General features: G+C 44.9%; 1 protein-coding gene across 4 annotated transcripts in view; it reads left to right on the top strand.

The window, feature by feature from the left end:
• The first annotated feature begins 1,344 nt into the window (after positions 1–1,344).
• Positions 1,345–12,628, top strand: part of NIM1K (NIM1 serine/threonine protein kinase) — a 31,028-nt gene continuing 19,744 nt past the window's right edge. The window contains exon 1 of one of the 4 annotated variants that reach the window (XM_081881573.1): positions 1,345–1,385. The gene's annotated coding sequence lies outside the window, so the exon portion shown is untranslated. The other 3 variants (XM_081881572.1, XM_081881571.1, XM_081881577.1) reach the window with 3 other exon arrangements.

Here is a 12,628-nt window from a genome sequence, read left to right as displayed (position 1 = left end):
TGTCCTTACAATATGTGCATTCAGTTTGTTGCCAGTGCCAGCACTAGACACTTTGCTGCCTGAAATGCCACCCTCCCTTCCCTCATTGGGCCAACACTTTAAAGTTTTACTGCATCATTGAGACACCAATGCCTGCCTTCATCAGATGGGTCCCTCCTGATGCTGTTGAACTGCAGCTCCCATCTGTCCCAGCCAGCATACACAGTAGTTGGGTGTGATGGGATTCTGTGGTCCAACAGCATCTAGAGGACCACAGATGGATTGGGCTTCCTTAAGTGAGGGTTTTGACCTCCTTGGAGGTGTTTTACTGCACTTTTATCCTGTTTTCCCTCTAAGCAGCTCAAGCAAGCATCCATGTTTTTGCCCTCGCAGGCAAGTTAAGGTGACAGATGTTAATTAGTATAAGGTTACACAATGGGTCTCCTGACCTGAGTGGGGAATTGAACCCGGATCTCCTAATCCCTAGTCATGACACACTAACCACTACACTACACTACACTACACTACACTACACTACACTACACTACACTACACTACATCCATGTCTCTTGGGAAGCCTAGGCCTGTGGATCACCTTTACCAGGAGAGGCTCAAACAGGGATTGTGTTGAAAATGTGAGCCATTGCCTAGCGAGCAGAATGCTCAGGAAAAGCAATGCAAATAAATTAAGGGCATCATAGAGATTGCGGGTTAGAGTGGCTGCATTCAAATGGAAAGGGGGAAAGAAGACTCCAATTCTTGACTTTCTTCTGTGGCCAGCATCAAGACACTCCCATGCTTGAGTTCAGAGTGATTGGAGATGTGCTTGTGCTTTCTCCACAAACTGCTTGCACCATCTTCTAAAGCTTTTATCTCCTACACTGAGCCATGGGTGATGTAAAAGTGCACCCCACCCCACCCCACCTTATAAGGAAGGCACTTTTCACATACAAATTGTAAATTGAAGTATATGCTGCTGGGAGTTTCAATGTAATAATAATAATAATAATAATAATAATAATAATAATAATAATAATTATTTATACCCTGCCCTCCCCTGCCAGAGCCAGGCTCAGGGTGGCTAACACCAGTAAAATTACAGTAAAAACATAATGGGGGGGGACCAATTTAAAATACAGGTTAAAATGCAATTTAAAATGCAGCCTCATTTTAAAAGTAGCCCATAGATCAAAACCCTAAGGGAAGGGAAACATAGGGGTCAGACTGAGTCCAAACCAAAGGCCAGGCGGAACAGCTCTGTCTTGCAGGCCCTGCGGAAGGATATCAAGTCCCGCAGGATCCTAGTCTCTTGTGACAGAGCGTTCCACCATGTAAGGCTTCTGTTCTAAGTATTCCTGGTTGGAACTTAACTCTTCTCACACTCCATAGGACTGACTTCAGAGAAGGTAAGTTAAGGATGGGGCTGTTACTGCGAAATACATTTTAACAAGTCTTAAAAATGGTCTTAATGGTCTTCCAAATACCTTTTTTCCACTGATGTCATCACTGCAGTGATGGCTGTATGTCTAGAACCAAATACTCAAAGCTGGAGGTAGGTAACTGGAAATTTGCTCTGGAAAAAGATGGGAGGATAACGCAGAAGACACCGGAATGTAGCAGGGAGGCAATGATATCTGAATTCTCTATTTCTAAAGTATGTGAACTTGGGGGAGTTCCAATGACTTGGTAGCATTGCAAACTGTATAACGAAGTGTACAAAATTAATGACAGGCTGTATCAAGCGCTGGATCTACAGTATAAGGAAAGGTGGTGTTTACGCTTAAGTAGGCTAGAGGGCAGTACTCCTTTCAAGGAGGATCAGGAGCAACCTGTAAGCAAAGAAGTAGCTGCCTGTTGTACAAATCCAACATACTACCATTTTGGCTAGCTTTTTTTGTGTGTGGGGGGGTGTTGCTTTGCAGTACATCTTGGCTGCTGATTCCTTCCTGTTTACACATATTGGTTCATGGACAACAGTTTTCTTCCACACCTGGGAAGAAATGATATGCCATTGTGTGTGATAATGTTCTGGCAGCCACTGCTCAGTGCTCTCATTGGGAAGAAGAGTACAAGCTAGAAGCACAAGGAAACGATGTACAAAATGTTGTTGCCGTTTTTCTTTTAATGACTGGGTTTACTTGCCATGATGTGAATTGCATTCTTTTGCCCCCTGCTGTTTCCTGCATTCAGATATGTTTAGAAACAATGTGTGCTTAGCAAGGGGTAGAAGTGGGAATGACAACACATATCATGAGTGGTGATCCCTCTTTCAAGCCACCCTCAGTTTTTAAAACTTCGTCTCCATCCGATTTGTGCAAGGAACTTTGTACTACCTGGTACTTTAGTATCGCATCTGTACAGCATTTCTTTCTTAGGAAAGAATATTGTGTGTGGAGCTGTCCATGGTTTCTAGGAACAGTGATTCCTTGAATAGTAAGCAGAATAGACACTTCAGCATCCACAGTGGGTTTGAACCTACCCAGGGACTGTATATTTTAAGGCAGTGACATCTCTGCCTAAATATATATATATTGTATTGCCCCACCTTGAGCGGGGTGGGTGGGGCGGTGAGGGCATTGCTGCTCCCAGTTTTCCAGCTTGCCTCTTCTCTCCCTTCACCCAGCTTAACAATGCTAGTTGTTTGTTGTTGTTGTTGTTAATAGATTTCGTGTACTTCTAATTGCTTTTTTAAATGAATGGTTCCCCCCACCCCCAATGTGGCATTTCTTGTTTTTATATGTGAGCTGCCTCCATCCCCTTCAGAGGTGAACAGGCGTGGTAATTAAACCAAAGTATTATTAATAATAGCAATAATAGCAATAACGAGGCAGGCAGAAACCCAACAGGTGAATCCTTTTCGCAGCCACGCTATTGCGCACGCGCTGCTATAGAAACCAGCCCAAGGCGCGCGGCCGGCCACGCCCTCCCTGCGAGCCGATTGGTTCTCCCGTCGGCTCTCCCTCCCCCTTCCTGGGGCTCCCTCCGTTCTGCACGCTCTCCCACGCCGCCGCCCCGCCTTTCCCCCTCGTGCCTGCGCCTCCCGGCCATGCGCGCACGCGCCTTCTCTCTCTGGCTTTCCTGGCGGCGGAGCAAGAGCCTTTCATTGGCTCCCGAGTGGCGGCTGCAATGAACACCCTGCGGCGCGCGGCTGCCCGCCTGCTCCTCCTGGCTCCACCTGCCCGGCAGGTAAGAGGCGGGAAGGGCGCTGCGCGAAACCTCCAGAGCTCAGCAGGGCTTACCTGCAAGGAAGGGGACGCCGGCGGCATGCTGAGGGATGGAATGGAGCGGGAAGGACCCTGGGTGGAAGGTCCCGGGTTCAACCCCCGGCGTCTCCAGGTAGGATTTGGGGGCGGAGGGTGTCCCCTGCCTGCAACTGTGGATGGAGAGCAGCTGCACAGAGTCCTGGGAGTCCTGGGTTCAAATCCCCACTCAGCCACCATGAAGCCCGTGGGTGACCTCAGTCCCGCCTACCTCACAGGGCTGTGGGGAGGAGAGCAAGGGGAGGAGGGGGGACCATAAACGCCACCTTGAGCTCCTTGGAGGAGACGTAAAAGGCAGGATATAACACTGTGGGGCAATACTGAATGGGCACATAAGGCAGCTTCCTCTCTCTGTCCTACACACCTGCAAATATTTGGGACGAAGGGCTCCAAAATTAGGAACCCCGAGGTACTGTATGCACACTTGAAATAATGGACTTTGTGGTCCGCCTACAATGCGTTCTATTTAAGTTGCTTTGGGCAGCTGTGGTGCATCTTGCAAATTAACCGTGGAAGCAATCATGGGGATCAAGAACAGGTGGTGAACTGGGTGTTTGTGTGTACACATCTATACTTGCTGACTGAAGTGGATTCTAGTCTACAAAAGCTTTGCCGTAATCCACTCCTTGCTGTTCTTTCTCTTTCCTGGTGGTTACGGCACATAGTTTTATTATGCGGTGGATATGCAGCGTGTTCCCGGGACCATGTCACCCAGACAGAAACTCAGTTTTGCCTTGGTGCATATGTCATCTCTCTTGTTAGTTCTGCATCTTAATGTGGCAAATGTGATCTGCTCCGGGTAGTAGTTGTTACGAACCAGCTAAGGGTTGGCTATGGACATGCATCCTGCGACCCTGGCTCAATCAGGTTAGCTCACTATCACTACTTATACATGAGTGGGTATCTATGCCATCCCTTCAGCACAAGATTGTTTTGGACAATACTGTTGTGCATTCAGGAAATCTGTTGTGCATAGAATTGAGCACTGTATCTGTGTGGTGTATTTGTTTAACTTTCAAACACCTCAAAGTAAACACATCAACACATTATATTTTTAGGGCTATGTTGTTGTTGTTTTAAAAAACACATTAGAACCTGTTGGATGAAGAGGAGGATGCCCCTATGGTATTATTTTTTTGTATTGCCTCTATTATGATTCCACTGGCAGACCTGCTCCTCTAGGACTTCAATAGTCATCCATTTGGCCTCTGTGAGAATAGAGTTCACACTAGAGGGGCCACTGGACTGACCCTGTAGGTTCTTCTTAAGTTCTTATTCAAACCTGTCTCTCCCTTCTAGAGTTTACCATCGTGGGAAAAACTTCTTGTTATTATTTTTAATGGCTACAATTTTACAGCATGTGTTTTTACAGCTTAATGAACCTGGGCTCCCTTTGTTACACATGTACCCAATGAAAGCAACAAACGCACAATAATAAATTTCATTGGATTGACTTTGCTGGAAACATGTCCTGGGTGTTGTTGCTGTGCTGGAAGCAGATTTCTTCTGAGAGGATTAATAGGATGCAATTTCTATTTGTTGTCCTGACAACCATGACTCCACATCCCCGTTTGTTCATCCACGCAGGTTAATCTAATTTCAGGATTAGCTCATCAGTATCAAGCCGCAGCGGGGGAAACATCTGGGATCGATGCCATGGGATTAATTAAAAGGAGTAACACGCTCATATAGGGCTATTATACTCTGTAATCCAGGGAAGTATTAGCAATGGACTTTCAGTGTCCTCAAACTGTGTTTTGGGTATTAATAGGATTCCTTTGAAGCTTATCGGGGGGCAGGGGGGGCAGTATTTGTGTACTTTCTTTGTTTGATACACCACTCTTTTTAAAATTATCATAATCCCAGAGCAGCCTATGCAATGAAACATTAAAATAGGATAAAAAACCATAATGTTATAAAAGTTGGGTGTCACCCCCACTCTCTGCCGAGATTCCAGGCACCCGCCCAGGGGCTCTGCTCCTTTGGAGAATTGAAGGCAAGTTGGCAAAGCTTACAGAGAAGCTCAGAGACAATGGCAGTGAGAAATTTAAAAAAGGTTAGGAAACATTTATTGTATATGTACAAAAATATGGTATACAAATAGAAAAATTTGCAAGTGTTAAATAATGAGTCTAACATAGGCTATTTGAAATATTAATGTATGATGGTAGTTTGTTAAATATTGATAATATAAGAAAAAAAAGAGGTTTTATATAAGAAACCATACTTATTAAGAAAAATAAGAAAACATACTTATTTAATGAACCAGAAAAGGAGAAGGAGGGAAGTCAGGAAGCTAAAGAGAACCTCCAAAATATGTTTATATATACTGAAAATGTGTCATGATTAAGGTTTGTTTATATTCTGTTTTATTTTTTTGCTTTATTTTCCTTTTATCCCCCCCCCTTGTATTATCTCTATGGAGAATACTTGGTGAAGTTAAAATTGTAAAATCAATAAAAATTATTTAATAATAATAAAAGGTTGAAGATGTGGCAGAGACCATCATAGCTTTAAGAAATATGATTTATTCACATATTTGCACCTTCAGTCTTCCCTCCCTGTGTGTGTGTGTGTAAGCACATGCACACACACCAAACACAAGGAATCTCATTCTGTAACTACCTAAAATTTCTCAGTTTGTGGGAACGGCAGCAGAAACCAGAGGTTTCTTTGCCTCTTAAGCACAGCAGAGTTGGGTAGCTTTGAACAGTCAGCTTCTCCTGTCAGAGGCAATATGTCAGGAGTGCTCTGATGGTGTTTCCTGCTTGGCAGGGGGTTGGACTCGATGGCCCTTGTGGTCTCTTCCAACTCTATGATTCTATGATTCTATGACTGCTTGCTAGGAATCACAACTATGTGTATATGCTGTAGGGGGTACTGTTGTGCTCAGGTTCTGCTTGCAAGCATCTGGTTGACCACTGTGAGAACAGAATGCTGGGCTAGATGGGCCTTTGGCCTGATTCAGTAGAATATTCTTATGTTCTTAGCTTTGTCCCTTTTGCCGAGTGCACGATGCAGATCTTAACCGCAGTTGCACAAGAAGACCCTGCATGTGACTTTGCTGCATCTGAAGCAGCCTCCCAGTTTGGGGCAGCGACGCAACTTCTTTCATTGCATAGTCTTTACTTCAGCAGACTATGAATAAACTCCCCCCTGCCCCAGGAGGAACATGGAGTTGTAGAGGCTCATAAATGCCTATGACAGGAAAGTTAGCGCTATAGGGCTGATGGATTCATGTGTCTCGTTCCCCTTTGTTCTCTCTTGAATAATATGGACTCAGGATGAGGCAGACAGCTAATCTCTGGAGCATTAAGTAATTGCTCTCAGAACTGCGCCTTTTGCTGCTGTGCGCACATGTGAAAAAACAGCGCCGGGTTGTGGGAATTCTGTAAGGGTTATGGGAACTTTTTAAAGCAGCTCTTTCAAACCGAGGACCCTTTGCTTGTAATCTCACGGAGGAGCCCAAACCTCGTAACTGAGGGGTAGGCAATTTGCATCTTAATGGGCTCGGTGCATGCCTGTAGTATTATACTTGAAGTTGTTGCCTCCTTCTCCTGCACGGCCGCCCCACAACGCACTCCAGATCAATGGGGCAGAATCTAATAAGGGGCTATAAGGCCAGTGAGAGCCCAGCTTCTTTTCTCTCTCACACAGTGTGGATTCAGCAGCAGCTTACAAATGACTGCTTCTCCACCTCCTCCTCTCCGTTTCCTGCTCCTTCTCTCTCTGGAACTCAGGACACCGTACTGGAGGTTGCCAAGCACCCTTTCATTTCGGGAACCGGTGCTGCTGCACCCAATCCTGCTTAGCTTCAGAAATGTCACAAAGCAGGGTGCGATTCCAAGGGGGTAGTTTGAACATACGCAGCTGGCGTGCTTTGTTTTGTGGCCACAAGGCAACTGGCGCAGTTTGATAAAATGCACCCTATTTTAGGCCACCCCTGCTTCCCATCACTCCCTCCGCTGCACCTGATGGTGCAGCTGCTGCCAAGTCGCGTGTTAAACATGTCCTGTGGGAGTGCCTGGGGTTCTCTTATCCAGTTCCCTCCTCTGTATCTAGCCTCAGTTCTGGAGCCGTATTCAAGGGTTATAGAAACGGGAAAATTCCATTCACAAGGAGGCAGAGGAGCAATAGTTTATGGGGAAAGTGTGCTAGCCTTGGGTTGAAGAGTAGTGAGCATGTGAACTGGGCAGCCAACTTCTTCTTGCTTGGGCTCCTTGCACGATGTAGGGACCCTAATCTTCCGCAGCTTCTACCTTGCATGTGCAGCCACCATGAGTTCAGGAGGGTCTCTGCTTCAGACAGTGGCCCTCCAACTTGAGGAGGAGGGGGTGGAGGAGGAAGGGGGCTGGATTTAGCACACTCTGCTCCACAACAACCCCTCTTTTTCTGCGTGTAGCTCCCAAATTTCTACCATGCCCAAATATGGCTTGATTGATCACGCCATCTGTAAGCTTTATTCAGGTTCCTGAGACTTTTTGAAATATTGGGTGATGAAAGAATTCTCCTGGTCTTCAGGTAAGACTGGTGTGTGGCACAATGGGCCTAGCAGTCCCCATTTGCCACATTTCAAATTTCCCCTCTGCTATGTTTTAGATCAGGGGTCGGCAATGTGCGGCCCATGGGCTGGATGCAGCCCACGAAGACAGTTTTAACGACCCACGAGCCGCCCCCCAAACCGAGCTGCCAGCTCAGTGAATCCCCCGCATGCTGCACTATACCGGCTATGGGGTTGCGGCACTCATCTCGCTTTCAGGCCAAGAGAGCTGGTGTTTGTCCACAGTTACAGATAGGTAGCCGTGTTGGTCTGCCATGGTCAAAACAAAATAAAAAAATTCCTTCCAGTAGCACCTTAAAGACCAACTGAGTTAGTTCTAGGTATGAGCTTTCGTGTGCATGCACACTTCTTCAGATACCCCTCCCCACCTTCTCACTATATAGAAAGGTCCGGTGACTTCTGTTTCAGTGTATCTGAAGAAGTGTGCATGCACACGAAAGCTCATACCTAGAACTAACTCAGTTGGTCTTTAAGGTGCTACTGGAAGGAATTTTTTTATTTTGTTTTGTTTGTCCACAGACAGCTTTCTGGGTCATGTGGCCAGCATGACTAAACTGCTTCTGGTGCAACAGAATACCATGACGGAAGCCAGACTGCATGAAAATGCCGTTTACCTTCCTGCCACAGTGGTACCTATTTATCTACTAGCATTGGTGTGCTTTTCAAACTGCTAGGTTTGCAGGAGCTGGGACAAAGTGATGGGGAGCTCACCCCATCACATGAATTTGAACAGCCGACCTTCCGATTGGCAAGCCCAAGAGGCTCAGTGGTTTAGACCACAGCGCCACCTGCATCCCTCTAATTAATTAATGCCCTTTGTAAGAGTAATTAATACCCTCTGAAATATGGCTTGCCTGATATGGAAAGTGCATGGATTTAAAATCCAAGCCAGTGGAGGATGGAGTGACATGCAGAACTGTCAACTTCACAAATACAGTGCAATACCACTAAGAAGATGTTAAGCTAGTTTTATAAAAAACATAAATATCCACAAGGATTGTGTCTTTGTAGTAATAGTTCTGCACAGCAGCCTTCTCCAGCTGTTTTTGTGCTCCAGGTGTTTTGGACTATAACTCCCACGAAGTTGCCATCGCTAAAGTTGCATAGTTGCCAAGGTGAAATAGGGGACATCTGCACCAGCTCACTGCAACAACTCTTAACTTTTTGTTTGGGTTTCTTGTCTTGTAGAACATTGTGGGACGTTGGGACAAAAGACATCATGGCTTTGACAGCAGAGGTAACCAGATAGATGTTCTGGCATACTGCCCAAGTGGGAAAATATTGGTTCTCGAAATGTTCCTGTGGATTGATGATAAGCCATGTACTTTAAAGGCTGTGCCAGAAGTTAAGAGGCTTGATTATGTCTGCAGGCAGGTGAAGAAGAAGAAAATGGCCCCAATTCTGAATCCCGCATTTACAAATCTTAACAAACGTTGACCTTTGGAGTATGAATACTACGTGATGATTTTAAAAATGGATAAGATGGAATAGCAATACATCTTGACTCTAAAGATAGCATTTAAAAATAACAAGAGCCAGAACGACGTAACTTGAACAGCAGTAAGATCTCAAAGGGCTTAATGAGAAAGCATGGTTTTTCAGTGCTGCCAGAACACAAGCAAAGAGAAGGAGATAATCTAATCTCTCGGGGGCAAATAAGTTCCATGAATGTAATAGGAGGCTTTGTTCAATAAAAGGCACTCTTTGCATGTTGCTGCCAAACACACCTTTAAAAGCTGATATTGAAAGATAGGCGGGTTCACATGGGGGAAGATGGTTCTTCAGTATCTTGGCCCCAAGCTGTTTAGGGCTTTAAAGGTAATTAACAGCACTATATGTATAAACTTTATTTATTTTTTTTAAAGTATTGCAGGGAGGATCCAGGAAAACACAAGCCAGTTTATTAAACATCTGTTCTGGGTGAATTGGTGGGATCATTTATTAAACGCAACACTAAATGAAGCACACTGAAGAACAAGCCTTGCTGCAGAGGAATCAGTGTGTCTTTTGCAAAAGAAAGTCCTGCCTCCCCAACCTTAACTGTTCTTGGGGTGTGTTGATAAGCACATGCGTAGGAATGGTCCAGTCAGGGCTGGATTTACATATAGGCTGAGTGGGCTGCACCCCATGGCCTCCTAGTCTAGGGGGTCCTTGGCCTCCTGCCATTTTTTTTAAATACAAGCAGATTTTACTGTCTGGGCCCAGTTGCTTAGTAACAGTAAAGAAGTACGAGGTTTTGTTTTCATGATCAAATGCTATTAAATTTGGACTTCCCCAGGTCTCCTAGTCGAGGGCCTTCCGTTGTTTTAATCCAGGCTTGAGTAAATTTAGCAGTCAAGGAGTAGGCAGATTAGTAACTGGTTAAAGAAGAGGAAGCAGGGAGCCAGTAGCAGAAAGCCAGGATTTTGTTTTTGTTTGGAGCTCCTTTCCAACTTGTATATTTTTCTTCATCCTTCATACTGATTCCCATTCTATCTCACACTCAGTTTTCCTTTACCTTCCTTAAAGAGGTACGTGGAAAGTACCTTCCAGGGTAGTATAAGGTTGTCTTTATTAAAAGCAATGAAATGTACCTGTCAGCAAGGGCTCTCCTGTACTGTATGATAAATATAAGCTACATTTCCATTCATGAATTGTTTTTTGTCGGCTTCTGTTGTTATTTGAGATGTTCTGCTGAGTTTTTAAAAAGCTATATAAACAAATTGTAAGGACGTGGTCACGCTGCAATTTGTCTTGCTGCTGATAGGCAGCCTGGGCAGGTAAGCAGGCAGAGCAAGTGAGCGGGCACAGCATGGACCAGGTGAGCTGCAGAGGAATAGGCAGGGCAGGCTGGGGCAGCTCCCCAGCAATGGTCCTACTCTACTACCACTGCCTGCCTCACATCAACGCTGCTGTTTTGGCCTCAGCAGTGTTGGAGGCCAAGGAAGGAAGCCACAGCAAAGCAGGAAGGCTGCTGGGGAGCTGTCCTACTCTCTTCTTCATGTTCCTCTGGAGCTCACCTATGACATGGTTTGGGATATCTGTAAGGGAAGGAAGGGGTGGTACCCGCTGCTCAACTTATATTTAAAGTGCGCTGCAATGTTATTAATGTTTCCCCACAAAATCACGGAACAGAATTGTGGAGATGGAAGGAACCCTAAGGTTCTTCAAACTCCTGTAATGCAGCAATCAGCTAGGGGTGGTTCGTGTCTATGTTTTAGGAGGCATTGAGTGGGGAAGCAATTTATTATTAGAACTGAATAAGTGTTTACTAAACGGGATTGTCTTCACTGAGTTTTCGCACAAGGTTTTTCCCTCTGAGGTTTTGAGGTCCCTAAATATCCGAGGCCACTAGACAGCTGCTTAGCCTGCCTCCTGGTATATCCAGCCCTCCTGCTGCTTCCCTATAATATTTGGAGGCTACCAAACAGGTGTCATTACTTGTGGCAGGCTGATATGGGAACAGCATTAAGCAAATCCAGGGTGGATTAGTCAGTGAATGAAATGCCAGAAGTACTGTATTAACATGGATGTAAAAATAGCTTTGGCTATTTCAGAGCTTCGGTTGCTCTGTATTAGCTTGCAGGCTCCGTTCCACGTTAGAGGCTGCCTGTCACTCTGATAATTTGGAACTCTGGGGGGCAAAGGATTCTGACTTGCTTTTTACAGAGGCTCCAAACATTTTTCATTTTGGATCAAATCTGTTTCTGGGTACAGAGAAATATAGTGAGTGCTTCACTCAGGATGCAGATTGGCGGACATTGACAGGTAAATGGAATGGGAATAGTGAGCTGTAGCTGGTGTGGATTAGGGCAGAGTTTGGGTATGTTCCTGTGTGTTCAGTGGATTCGATGAACAGAGAAGCTATTAATTTCTCATACCTTAATAGTGAACGTTTTAGTGCCATTAACAGGTACGTTTAATTATGTTATATCAAAAGCTTGTTTAATTTCACAGATGCAATTAACTTCAGAGGTTTTTATCTCTTTAATTTCTGTGTGTGCAGTGGATGCGATGGAACGGAAGCAGAAAGAAAAGTGGTGTGTTTCTCAGACGCTAAATAATGAATGTTGACATTTTAAAATGCTGTTATTAAATCATGATAGGGTTAGGGTCTGCTCAGGATAACCAGTTTCTTGAGCACTCATCCTGGTTTGCTTTTGCAAAGCTCACATGGAGGTTATGGTAAATTATATCTGGTTTTTAGTGAGCATGCATTCAGATTTGTTTTCAGAGTGGTTATGCAACAATGAGCATTCATCCCAATTTGCCTGCTTCCCATTAATCATTCATCCATCCCACAGTTTTTGGTACATTTCATCACCACATTCCAAACCGCAAAAGCTCTGCTTTTTAATAAGTGGCTTTGTTGCATTAGGATGTACAAACCTAAAGTTCTGATATGCACTTTAATGTCTCCAGCAAAATAGTGACAATCTGGAAGCACTGTTTGCATTGGATTAAAAACCTGCTTAATTTCACAGGAGAAATGGACCTCAGTGGCTTTTATCTCTTTCTTGCATTTGAGATTGCAATTGGACACCCAGGAAGAGATCCAACCCACCCTTTTTTATGGCTCGGAGGTCCAAATTTGCCAACGTAGCGCATTCTTGGCTTTCGCAATAGTAGCTTATTTTAGGCTGTGTTTCAAATGCCCACGTGCTGCATTTTGGGGGAGAATGCCCACCCATTGCATCATGTGGAACAGTGTGGGACTGGGAGACGGGATCTTTTCACCTTTGTTCATTATCCCATGGAGCGTATTTAGGCACCAGGTTCAGAAGATCATGGTTCACCAGTCTTTTTATGGGAGGCTTGTGGATCTGCTTGCTCTTGGATTTGGTCTCTT

This window comes from Podarcis erhardii, assembly GCF_964252035.2.
Source record: "Podarcis erhardii genome assembly, chromosome: 11".
Taxonomy (NCBI): domain Eukaryota; kingdom Metazoa; phylum Chordata; class Lepidosauria; order Squamata; family Lacertidae; genus Podarcis; species Podarcis erhardii.
Note: the sequence above shows the minus strand (reverse complement) of the source record. Positions and strands in the feature narration are given on the sequence as shown.